Source organism: Chiloscyllium plagiosum, chromosome 41, assembly GCF_004010195.1.
Source record: "Chiloscyllium plagiosum isolate BGI_BamShark_2017 chromosome 41, ASM401019v2, whole genome shotgun sequence".
Classification (NCBI taxonomy): domain Eukaryota; kingdom Metazoa; phylum Chordata; class Chondrichthyes; order Orectolobiformes; family Hemiscylliidae; genus Chiloscyllium; species Chiloscyllium plagiosum.
Window position 1 is genome coordinate 12,409,347 of NC_057750.1, and position 12,261 is coordinate 12,421,607.

Sequence of the window (12,261 nt, forward strand, 5' to 3'; positions counted from 1 at the left end):
TCATGAGTGTATAAGGATTATAGTAAGGGGCAGGGCACGCAGTCTTTAGGACATCTGTGTTGAGGATTACCGTAGAGGAGATTTTGCTGTCTTCATTACTGTTTGCAGTCTGGAGATCAGGAAGTTGAGGATCCAGTTGCAGAGTGGGGGAGCAGAGTCCTATGTCTCAGAGTTTGGAGATAGATTTTGTAGAGGTTATAGTAGTGAAGTCCATAAATAAGATTCTGACATTGGTGTCTTAGTTATTCTGATGTTCCAGGGATGAGTGTAAGGCTAAAGAGATGGCATCTGTTGTGATGATAGGTGAAATGTAGTGGATCAAGGCAATCTGGAAGGCTGAAGTTGATGTGTGCCATTACTAACCTCTCTCAACACTTCATAATGACAGGTGGTAGTAATTAAGGCACATTGCCTGATTGTTCTTTGGCACCAGGATAATAGTGGGTAGGAACCCAAGGAGAAGTTAAAGCTTTCTGCAAATACTCAGTTGGTCACGCAGGATCTGAGTGTGTGCCCTGGGACTTCATCTAGGCCAGTTGCTTTTCATAGACAACCCTCTTGAGAGTGAATCTGAGGCAGTGACTCTAGGTAAAGGTGCACCCATGGTTGTCAGGGCGGGTGACATCATTTCACTGAACTTCTGATCAAAATGAACATAGAATGCATTGAGCTCATGGAGATGGATCATATTTTATTGCCAGTGATTCATTGACTTTGCTTTGTAGTCAGCTAGTGACCAATTATGTAGAAAACAAATCCTGACTCCATGGAATCTCAGCCATGTTATTAATCATTACAAATTGTTCATAGTCATGCTCTTGTATGTAATGCTACCTTTCTTCGGTGATGTGGGTTGGGTTCTCATATGATGTTTCAGTAAATCTCACATCAAAGTAAGCCACATGGTCACTGTGCTGAAGTGAAGCTGAGAAAGTGTGAGTGACTGAAAACTTGGGTCAATGTGGAATTCATGGCAGTGATGAAAAGAGGTGCTTTAAGCGAGGTTTATTCCAAGAAATAAAGTCTCCATACCAAGAAGTAAGCGAGAGAGGGTATAAGGTTATTCGGCCTATCGGCACTCCACCCACACCATTTGTATGATTTTGGATCTCACTGCCTATAAATTCCATGCCTAGGTGCTTCATTTTCACTTCACCTGATGAAGGGGCAACACTCAGAAAGCTTGTGATTTCAAGTAAACCTGTTGGACTATAAACTGGTGTCATCTGACTTCTGAGCAGGTAAATAAAGGGATGAAGTCCTAAAAGCAGAATATTGGGAATTAGAAAGCAAACTACAAAGTGCGACTTCAAAGGTAAATGTCTCAGGATTATCATGTGCGAGTGAGAGCAGAGATAGTAGAATGTGTCAGATAAATATGTGGCTGGAAAGTTTATGTGAAGGGGAGGGTTTCAGATTCCTGGAACACTGGGACTGGTTCTGGAGGAGGTGAGACCAAGGCAAGCAGATTGTGTTGCACTAGGGCAGGAACTGATGTCCGAAGGCATGTATTTACTTGTCTGGTTGCAGAGGCTTTAAACTAAAATTGCAGAAGCGTGAAAACTAGACAGGGAAATTGAAGCGATGAAACAACGGCAAAACCAAAGACAGAATTGGAAATTAATGAAATGACAGGCAGAGAATTCAAGGGCAAATGTCAAACAGGGCCACAATGCAATATAATGTAAGGTAACTAAAAATGTTAAAAAGACAAGCCTTAAAACCTTGTGTCATAGTGCGAGAAGCATTTGCAATAAAGTGGATGAGGTAGTCTCACAAATGGATTTAAGGGGGTAGGATATAGTTGGAATCACAGAGATATGGCTGCAAGGTGACCAGGGATGGGAACTGAATTTCCAAGGATATTCACATTTTAGGAAGGACAAACAAAAACGTAGGTGACAATGCTTGTTGAGGAGGTCATTAATATAACAGTGTGAAATGACATCAGCTTTAATGAAGTGGAATCGAGAGATAGAGTTGAGAAACATCAAGGGCAGAAGACAAAAAGTAGCCTGCAAACTATGGTTGTGATGTTGGGGAAGGCATTAAACAGGAAATCAGTGATGGAAGCAATAAAGTCTGGATTTTCACCACAATGGTGAAAATCCATTATGCGAAAATGCTGAACGTGTCCATTAATCAGAAGTTCCACCCCTGAAAATGGCTCTTCACATTTTGTAAGGGTAAAAGGGAATTGGGATAATTATGGGCTTCTTTAATTTTCAGAGTCGAAAATTACATTCTATTTTTGTGCCAGATAGGAATGAACAATTCTTGCAGTTCTTCCACCCATTCTTTAAATGTTTGTAATTGATCATCCACTGTCATCCCTTTAAGCAACACTACACAATTTATCATAGCCAGCTCATATCACATACTACAGTAGTTTTGTTTTTGTTTAGATTCAGGACCCCAATCTCAGAATCAACTACATTGCTCATATGATGTTTCAGTAAATCTCACATCATTGCTGGAAAAGCATAGCAGAGCAGGCAGCATCCGAGGAGCCAGAAAAGCGACGTTTGGGCCGGAGCCCTTCATCAGGAATGAGGCTGGGAACCTCTGTGGTGGAGAGATAAATGGGGGAGGGAGAAAGTAGCTGACTTTAATTTTTATTTTCATATAGTCTTTAAATTTCATATAGGTAAAGTTGGCATCACCATCATCCCAGAAGACTAGAGGATTGCCCTCTCATTTGAGAAAGGTGAATGGTGGTTTAACCTAAGGTCACCATGCCTCAAGCAAGGGCCAGGTTGAGAAGATGGGATTTTCATAGTATCCTCAAACACTATGGGAATTGAGCCTGCACTGTTGACATCACTCTGTGTTGCAAACCAACCATCCAGCCAACTGAGCTAACTGAACTGCAGTACTCAATAGATAAATAAAATGAGTAAAATGCTGTAGAAGAGGAATTCGCAGTACGTGGAGAAATCAACTGGAGAACAGGCCATCCTAGCCTAGGTATTATGTAATGAGAAAAGAAATAACCAGAAATCTAGCAGTGTGAGACCTCTTCGAGAACAGTGACCATAATATACATAACTCTTCGTTAGAATGGAGAGCAATGTAGTTGATTCTGAGATTGGGGTCCTGAATCTAAACAAAAACAAAACTACTGTTAGTATGTGATATGAGCTGGCTATGATAAATTGTGTAGTGTTGCTTAAAGGGATGACAGTGGATGATCAATTACAAACATTTAAAGAATGGGTGGAAGAATTGCAAGAATTGTTCATTCCTATCTGGCACAAAAATAGAATGTAAAACGTGGTCTGACCGTTGTTTACTGTAGAAATTAGAAACAGTAAAGCATCAGACATGAGGATCGGGAACAGTTTAGATTTCAGCAAATGAGGACAAAGGAGTTGATACAGAGGGAAAAGGTAGCTTACAAGAGTAAGCTTGTGGGAAACAAACCTGATTGCAAAAGAATCTGTAGGTAACTGAAGAGAAAAGGATTGCTAAGATAAATTTAGGTTCCTTACAATCAAAAATGGGAAGTTGTAATGGGGAATAAAGAGACCAATAAAAATACGTATTTTGATTCTGTCTTCATAGAGGAAGACTCAAATAATGTCCCAAGTATGTTATGGATCCTACGTTGTAGGAAGAGAGAGGACTGAAGGAAATCAGTATTAGCAAGGCACTTGTGTTGGGAAAATTAATGGGATTAAAAAGCGACAAATTCCTGGGGCCCAAAGATCTACATCCCTGAGTACTTTAGGAAGTGGCTCGAGAAATAAAGGGTGCATTCTAGGTTATCTTTCATGATAGGAGAAAGTGAGGACTGCAGATGCTGGAGATCAGAGCTGAAAATGTGTTGCTGGAAAAGCGCAGCAGGTCAGGCAGCATCCAAGGAACAGGAGAATCGACATTTCGGGCATAAGCCCTTTCCTGAAGAAGGGAAATGTCCTTCTCCTGTTCCTTGGATGCTGCCTGACCTGCTATCTTTCATGATACTATAGATTCTGGAATAGTTCCTATGCATTGACTGGTAGCTAATTAAGCAGGAGAATCGACAGGAAGGAATTCACAGGAAGGGCTTATGCCTGAAACGTCGATTCTCCTGCTCCTTGGATGCTGCCTGACCTGCTGCGCTTTTCCAGCAACACATTTTTCAGCTCTGATCTCCAGCACCTGCGGTCCTCACTTTCTCCTGCTAGCTAATTAAACCCTTCCTTTTTTAAAAAAGGAAGAACGGATAAAACAAAGAATTATAGATTGATTAGCCTGACATTGGTAGTAGGAGATATGCTGTAGTCCATTTGAAAAGGTTTAACAGCAGAGCAGTTGGCAAACAGTGGTGGTTATACAGAGTCATTGGATTTGCAAAAGGGAAATCATGCTTGACAAATCAACTGGAATTTTTCAAAGATGTAACCACTAGAGTTGACAAGGGGAACCAGTGGTGTGGTTTTCTTGGATTTTCCGAAGGTTTTGATAAGGTTCCATGTAAGAGATTAGCATGTAAAATTAAGGTGCATAGGATTAGGGTTGATTCATTGACATTGATAAGGAACTGGTTGGCAGACAGGAAACAACGAGCAGGGAAAAGTGAAAAAAGCCAAAGAACTGTAGATGCTGGAAATCTGAAACAAAAGCAGAAATTACTGAAAAAACTCAGCAGATTTGGAAGCACCTGCCAGACCTGTTACGTGTTTCTAGCAAAGAAGCTAATCTGATTGCTGAGTGGAAGCCAATGACAAGTGGGGCACTGCGGGATTAATATATTCACAATGGGTGGCACAGTGGTTAGCACTGCTGCCTCAGTGCCAGAGACCCCTGGTTCAATTACCGCCTCAGGCAACTGTCTGTGTGGAGTTTGCACATTCTCCCCGTATCTGCGTGGGGTTTCCTCCGGGTGCTCTGGTTTCCTCCCACAGTCAAAAATGTGCAGGTTAGGTGGATTGGCCATGCTAAATAACCCGTAGTGTTGGGTGAAGGGGTAAACGTAGGGGAATGGGTCTGGGTGGGTTGCTCTTTGGAGGGTCAGTGTGGATTTGTTGGGCCGAAGGACCTGTTTCCACACTAAGTAATCTAAACTAATCTAAATGATATGTTAATGACTTAGATGATAGAACTAAATCTAAACCAACACAAAGCTGAGTTGGAGAGTGAACTGTGCTTCACTGATTTATGCAGGTTGAGTGAATGTGCAAACGCATGGCTGCTGAGGTATAATGTGGGCTTTTCCACTTTAGTAACAAAAGCAGAAAGGGAGATTATTATCTGAACATTAATTGGTAGGGAAAAGAAGAGGTGGGGGTTTGTATTCTTGCACTGTACGTCGAGAGTGTGATGCTGGAAAACACAGCAGGTCAGACAGCATCCGAGGAGCAGGAGAATTCATCAGGAAGGGCTTATCTTTGCACCACAAACCACATTGTTGACAGCATTTCTTCCAGCTCCTCAATTTTATTGGAATATCTGAATCCCAGTTTAACCTTATTGAATTGTTGCAACTTTGCAGTGATATTTCTATATCTATGTTTTCAAGCATAACAATTGTTATTTTCTGAAATAAAAGCAAAATCTGTAGTGCTGAAAATCTGAAATGTAAGCAAAATGTAATGGAAATGCTGAGCAAGTCTGGCAGTATCTGTGGATGAGAAATGGAATTAGCATTTTGGAACTGAGTTCTGATGAGAAGGTCACAGTGAACTTCAAACAAATGCTGCCAGACCTGCTGAATATTTCCAGCACTCTGATTTTATTACAGTTAGATTTATGTTTGGAAGGACAAGAGTTGGGAGAAAAAGCAAACCTTAATTCTTTCTTCACACTTCTCAATAAGGGATATTTAAATCTTGAAGTGTTTGAAAGCAATGATGCTTACTACTTAGTTAAAAATCACACAACACCAGGTTATAGTCCAACAGGTTTAAATGGAAACACACTAGCTTTCGGAGCTTCGCTGCTTCATCAGGTGATAGTGGAGGGCTCAATCCTAACACAAAATTTATAGCAAAAATTTACAGTGTGATGATGGTGATAGCTAGACAATATGTTGAAGTTGTTGGCCCCCCCTCTGTTCTCTGTCTATGCCCAGATGTTTAGATTGATTCTAATCTAAAAAGTGAGATAACGGAGTTTTACATGAATGCATGCATTTTTTGAGCAAAGTACAATGTAACCCTGCAAGTACAAATTCACCCCACAAAATATATGTGTGCATGTGGGTCTTTGTTTGTCTATGTGTGTGTGTGTGTCTGTTTGGGTTGGGGGTTGTGAGTGTGAGAAAGTGTAGGTTTGTGTGTGTGTAGTGAGTGAAGGGTGTTTTAAGTCTGCGAGGGGGTGCATGTGGGAGTGCGTGTGTCCCTCCCAGTTGGGGAACACTTCAGTGGTCCAAGACATTCAGCCTCGGACTTTTGGGTGACCATCATTCAAGGTGGACTTCGGGACAGGCAGCAGAGAAAAGTGGCCGAGCAGAGGCTGATAGCTAAGTTCGATACCCATAGGGAGGGCCTCAACCGGGACCTTGGGTTCATGTCACATTACAGGTGACCACCATTGTACTATACACACACACAGATACTCCTACACACACACACCCTCTCACACACACAGGCACTCCTATACACATGTACACACGGACACACATACACACAGACGTGCACACGGACACCCACACACACCCTTACAGACACACACACTCCCACGCTCAGACATGTACCCCCTCACAGACTTAAGACACTCTGCACTCACTATACTTACACACATACACTTTCTCACACTCACAACCCCCAACCCAGACACACACACACAGACAGACAAACAAAGACCCACATGCACACATATATTTTGTGGGGTGAATTTGTACTTGCAGGGTTACATTGTACTTTACTCAAAAAATGCATGCATTCATGGAGAACTCTGAGCTCAAAAACTGCATGAATTTATGTAAAACTCCGTTATCTCACTTTTTAGATTCGAATCAATCTAAACATCATGGCAAAGACAGAGAACACAGGGTGTCAACACCTTCAACATATTGTCTAGCTATCACCATTGTTAACAGCTAACCTGAGAATGCAACTTTTTATATAAAAAGGTTTTGTGATTTACACATGAAAAAAGTGAAACTGTCACTGTATTCTAACAGATGAAAGGCTTAACAGACAATCAATTTTTCAATGTATACTTTCAGTTACATCACACTGTAAATTTTTGCTATAAATTCTGTGTTAGGATTGAGCCCTCCACTATCACCTGATGAAGGAGCGTTGCTCCGAAAGCTAGTGTGCTTCCAATTAAACCTGTTGGACTATAACCTGGTGTTGTGTGATTTCTAACTTTGTACATCCCAGTTCAACACCGGCATCACCAAATCATGCTTAATACTGATATCAAGTCGAAGAATTTATACTTGTTTATGGCATCTTCATTGTTTTGATATCAGGTTGAGCCTCCCTTTTGAGAAACGCTCGTGTTGCCCTGCAGCTATTACCAGCTAAAATCAACAGAAAAATGAAACTATTTATAATTCCAGCGTTCATTTCACCATACGTAGTTGACTGAAGTGCTTTTGATTTGAGTCCATGTACCTGATTTTTTTTTTAAAAAGGAAGAAGTTTAAGATATCCTCTACACCAGAAAGCATCTGGTTGAGCAACAACTTTGGTTCTTGAAAGTAGAAAATAAATGGTGGAAAGTCCAAAGTTAGCTGACAAAGCAGAATCTGCCTCACAGGCCTTTGCACAAATATGTTCTATTTGAATGTTATACATTTGAGGGTCGAGTGACATCCCTGTTGGCCAAAGTAAAACTCATTGAGTATGTTGAAAGACATGAGGTGTTTATTGACATAACATTTTGAAAATTAGAATTGAATAATGCAGTTATAGCCATTTGTAGCTTGCCATTGATAGGTTTTACATAATCCATTTAAGATAATAAAAGAGCTTTAAAGCTATAATGAAAACAGTATCAAGTAAAGTGCAGTCTTACTTTAGAAAGTGTTGACTTTTTTTCAGACTTAATCTCTTATTAGTGATTTTTCCTAATAAAGCGTTTTATACCCTTGAGCGTTTTTGGGAGACTAATTTAATAGAATTATTGCTAGCATGCTTTAGGTATGTTACAGTGATCTAAGAGCAATCTAATTTTAAATTCAAATCGCTCCTTTTGTTTGGATCACATAATAAAGATTTTAGTTGAGGCAAATCCCTGTTTTAATGAATAATAGATTGAGGCTTTGTGTGCCAAAATGGATGATAACAGCCATGCTTTCAAGTTCTTGTACTGCACTTGGATGCATAATGGAACATAAATTAAGTGAGACAATGGAAGAGGTAAATGGAAATGGTAGCAGGAAAAAACTGGCAATAAGGAACTGAGGAGATGATCAGAGAAGCTGCATAACAAGAGTGGAGATTGTCTATCAGCACAGTCTTCACATAAAGAGTCCCCAGCTGAAATGATAGGCCATCTCCTCATACTTCAGAACACTACACTAACAAATTTTCATGTTGTGTTGAAACTAAAAGTCAAAGTTAAGGTTTGAAGTAATTAAAATCACTATTAGTAATAGTGCATACAAAATGTTCCATTCTTGTTTCTTAGTTTGGCATTGATCTCCATGTGAACACTACACAAAGTAGAGTGCAGATAATTGTGAGATTATCCAATCTGGTAGCAAAAACAGGAAAACATAATAATCTGAACAGCAATTGATTGGGAAATGGGGAGATGTACCGAGACCTGGGTGTCCTTGTATCCTGGTCACTGGAAGTATGCATATAGGTGCAGCAGGCAGTGAAAAAGGCAAACATTATATTGACCTTCATAGCGAGAGCATTTAATATACAAGAGCAGTGGTGTCTTGCTGTAATTGCAAAAGGCCTTGGTGAGACCACACTTGAAGTATTGTTTGCAGTTTTGGCCTACTTATCTGAGGAAGAATGTTCCGGCTGTGGAGAGAGTGCAACAATGGTTTATCAGACCAATTCCTGGGATTGCAGGACAGATGTATGGAGAGACACTGAATTCGTTCAGGCTATATTTTTGAAGAGTGTTGGGGGATCTCCTTGAAATCTATTAAAACTATATCATTGGTTGACAGGGTAAAGGCAGGAAGGTTGATCCTAATGACCAGAGGGTCCAGAACTAAGGGTCAGAGTAAGGATACAGGGTAGGTCATTCAAGACTGACATGAGGAGAAATTTCTTCACTCATAGAATGGTGAGCCTTTGGAATTCTCTGCCACAGAAAACAATTGAAACTAAAATGTTGAATGCTTTCAAGAAGGAGTTAGATACAATTCTTCAGGGCGGCACGGTGGCACAGTGGTTAGCACTGCTGCCTCACAGCACAAGAGACCCGGGTTCAATTCCCGCCTCAGGCAATGGTGTGGAGTTTGCACATTCTTCCCATATCTGCGTGGGGTTTCCTCCGGGTGCACTGGTTTCCTCCCACAGTCCAAAAATGTGCAGGTTAGGTGAATTGGCCATGCTAAATTGCCCGTAGTGTTAGGTGAAGGGGTAAATGTAGGGGAATGGGTCTGGGTGGGTTGCGCTTTGGCTGGTTGGTGTGGATTTGTTGGGCCAAAGGGCCTGTTTCCACACTGTAAGTAATCTAATCTTTAATCTAAAAAATGGGAACAAGGTACTGAGTTGGATAATATTAAATGTCAGAGCATGCTCAAAGGGCTACACTTGGTCCTATTTTCAATGTTTATCTACTGTCTGCCAAAGATGAACATTTAATCATTGAATCATAGAGATGTACAGCATAGGAACAGGCCTTTTGGTCCAACTCATTCATTCTGACCAGATATCCCAACCTAATCTAGTGCCATTTCCTAGAACTTGGCCCATGTCCCTCTAAATCCTTTATGTATACCCATCCAGATGCCTTTTAAATGTTGCAATTGTACCAGCCTCCACTACTTCTTCTGGTAGCTCATTCCATATACGCACCACCCTCTGTGTTAAAAGGTTGTGGGCGGCACGATGGCACAGTGGTTAGCACTGCTGCCTCACAGCGCCAGAGACCCGGGTTCAATTCCCGCCTCAGGCGACTGACTGTGTGGAGTTTGCATGTTCTCCCCGTGTCTGCGTGGGTTTCCTCCGGGTGCTCCGGTTTCCTCCCACAGTCCAAAGATGTGCAGGGTCAGGTGAATTGGCCATGCTAAATTGCCCGTAGTGTTAGGTGAAGGGGTAAATGTAGGGAGGTGAATGTAGGGGTATGGGTGGGTTGCGCTTCGGCGGGTTGGTGTGGACTTGTTGGGCTGAAGGGCCTGTTTCCACACTGTAATGCCTAATCTAATCTAATCTAGTTGACTGTTAGGTCCCTTTTATATCTTTCCTCTCTCACCCTAAACCTATGCCCTCCAGTTCTAGATCCTGCACCCCAGGGAAAAGACTTTGTCTATTTATCCTATCCATGCCCCTCATGATTTTATAAACCTCCCTGAGGTCACTCCTCAGCCTTCAACACTCCAGGGAAAACAGCCCCAGTTTATTCAGCTTCTCCCTATAGCTCAATCCTCTAACAATGTCTACAATGTCTTTGTAAATCTTTTCTGAACCCTTTCAAGTTTCGCAGCATCCTTCCGATATTTGTTGTCAGTCATCTAATCTGCATAAGACACGTATTCCTCATTGCTTTCTGTGGACACTCTTTGTGCAACAGCAATATCAGAAACAAAGCAGCTTCTCAACAGTATGATTATTCAACAGTGACAGAAGACACAAATGAATTGGATTGGATTGAATTGAATTAAATTAACTTTATTGTCATGTACTCAAATGAGTACAGTGAAAAGTTCACAAGTCGCCACTCACAACACCATCTTAGGTACAAAGGTACTTGGTACAATCCATATTTACAGAAGAGAGAAATGAAGAAAGAAAAAGTTGCATTAGACATACACGGTATGACCATAGGTCAGAAAAAACAAGAAGCAAAGTTAAAAAGTCAAACATCATAATCTCTCTCCGAAGGCTTTCCACAGCAGACCAACTCTGGGGGTCTAATCACAGGCTGCTGCCATGCTCCACAACAGACTGTGATGCTCTGCATTGGATTGTTGGTTCTGGTGTCCTCGCTTTGGCCACTGGTTGCCGGTGTCCCCACTTCAGGCTGCGGGGCGCTCAGTGTTCTTGCTTTGGCCGCTGGCATTTCCACCAATTCCACTCTGAGACCGAGAGAAGGGAAGAGAGAGGGAGAAAAAATGAAAATGATGAAAAAGAACGGGTGAACGGGAGGATCTCTGGCTGCAGTGTTCTACTCTGCTGCCATCTTACTGGAAGTACTTAGTGGCATTTAAACAGTCCTCATGGCATTGAAACATGCAGGCCTTCAACAAATAGTACAACTGAATATCTCTATGTGGAACTTTCACATGAATTAAGACATTTGCTGAATCAATCCATTTGGTAAAAGTATGCAGGAGGTTGTAAGTGCAGTTGAAAGAATGAGAACTTTCTACTCTCACCCTCAATACCCAGGAAAGGTAGCATTCCTTATGGGATAATTATGTACATATTTTACAGTCCAAAGTGTGATGTGAGCAGCTCCTGGGCATTATGCAAGCTATTAAGACCTTGGAATGTGGTTGTGAATTGAGGAATTTAGGTGAAACCTCACAGCTCACATGATATTACTTCTGCTTTACAGCCATTACTAGAATAGTAATTTTCAATGAGATGGTGAAAGTTGTTTATAATCAGGATTTTAAGTCAAGATAATTGGATAATCTGCATCCAGAATTCTGTGTAACAGATTCTTTTACCTGTACTCTGAGCTTTATATAATGCTATTACCCTTTGAATCAGCTTAGATCAGTCAGCAGTAGAGCCCCACAATCACAGATAGAAGGCTATTGTTATTCCTTCTAGAATCCAGTTTCGTGCTGCCTCTAAACCCCACAACTGATTCTGGCAATTTGCTTATCACAGCAGTAACCCTGAATATCCCCATTGATTTTCAGTGAACTGACCCCTAAACTGATAGTGATCCACCTGCCATCCATATCCCTTGCTTTCAACTGACTTAGAAGGATGGACGAAGAGAAAGTGAGGACTGCAGATGCTGGAGATCAGAGCTGAAAATGTGTTGCTGGAAAAGCATAGCAGGTCAGGCAGCATCCAAGGAGCAGGAGAATCGATGTTTCGGGCATGAGCCCTTCTTCAGGAATGAGGAAAGTGTGTCTAGCAGGCTAAGATAAAAGGTAGGGAGGAGGGACTTGGGGGAGGGGCGTTGGAAATGCGATAGGTGGAAGGAGGTTAAGGTGAGGGTGATAGGCTGGAGTGG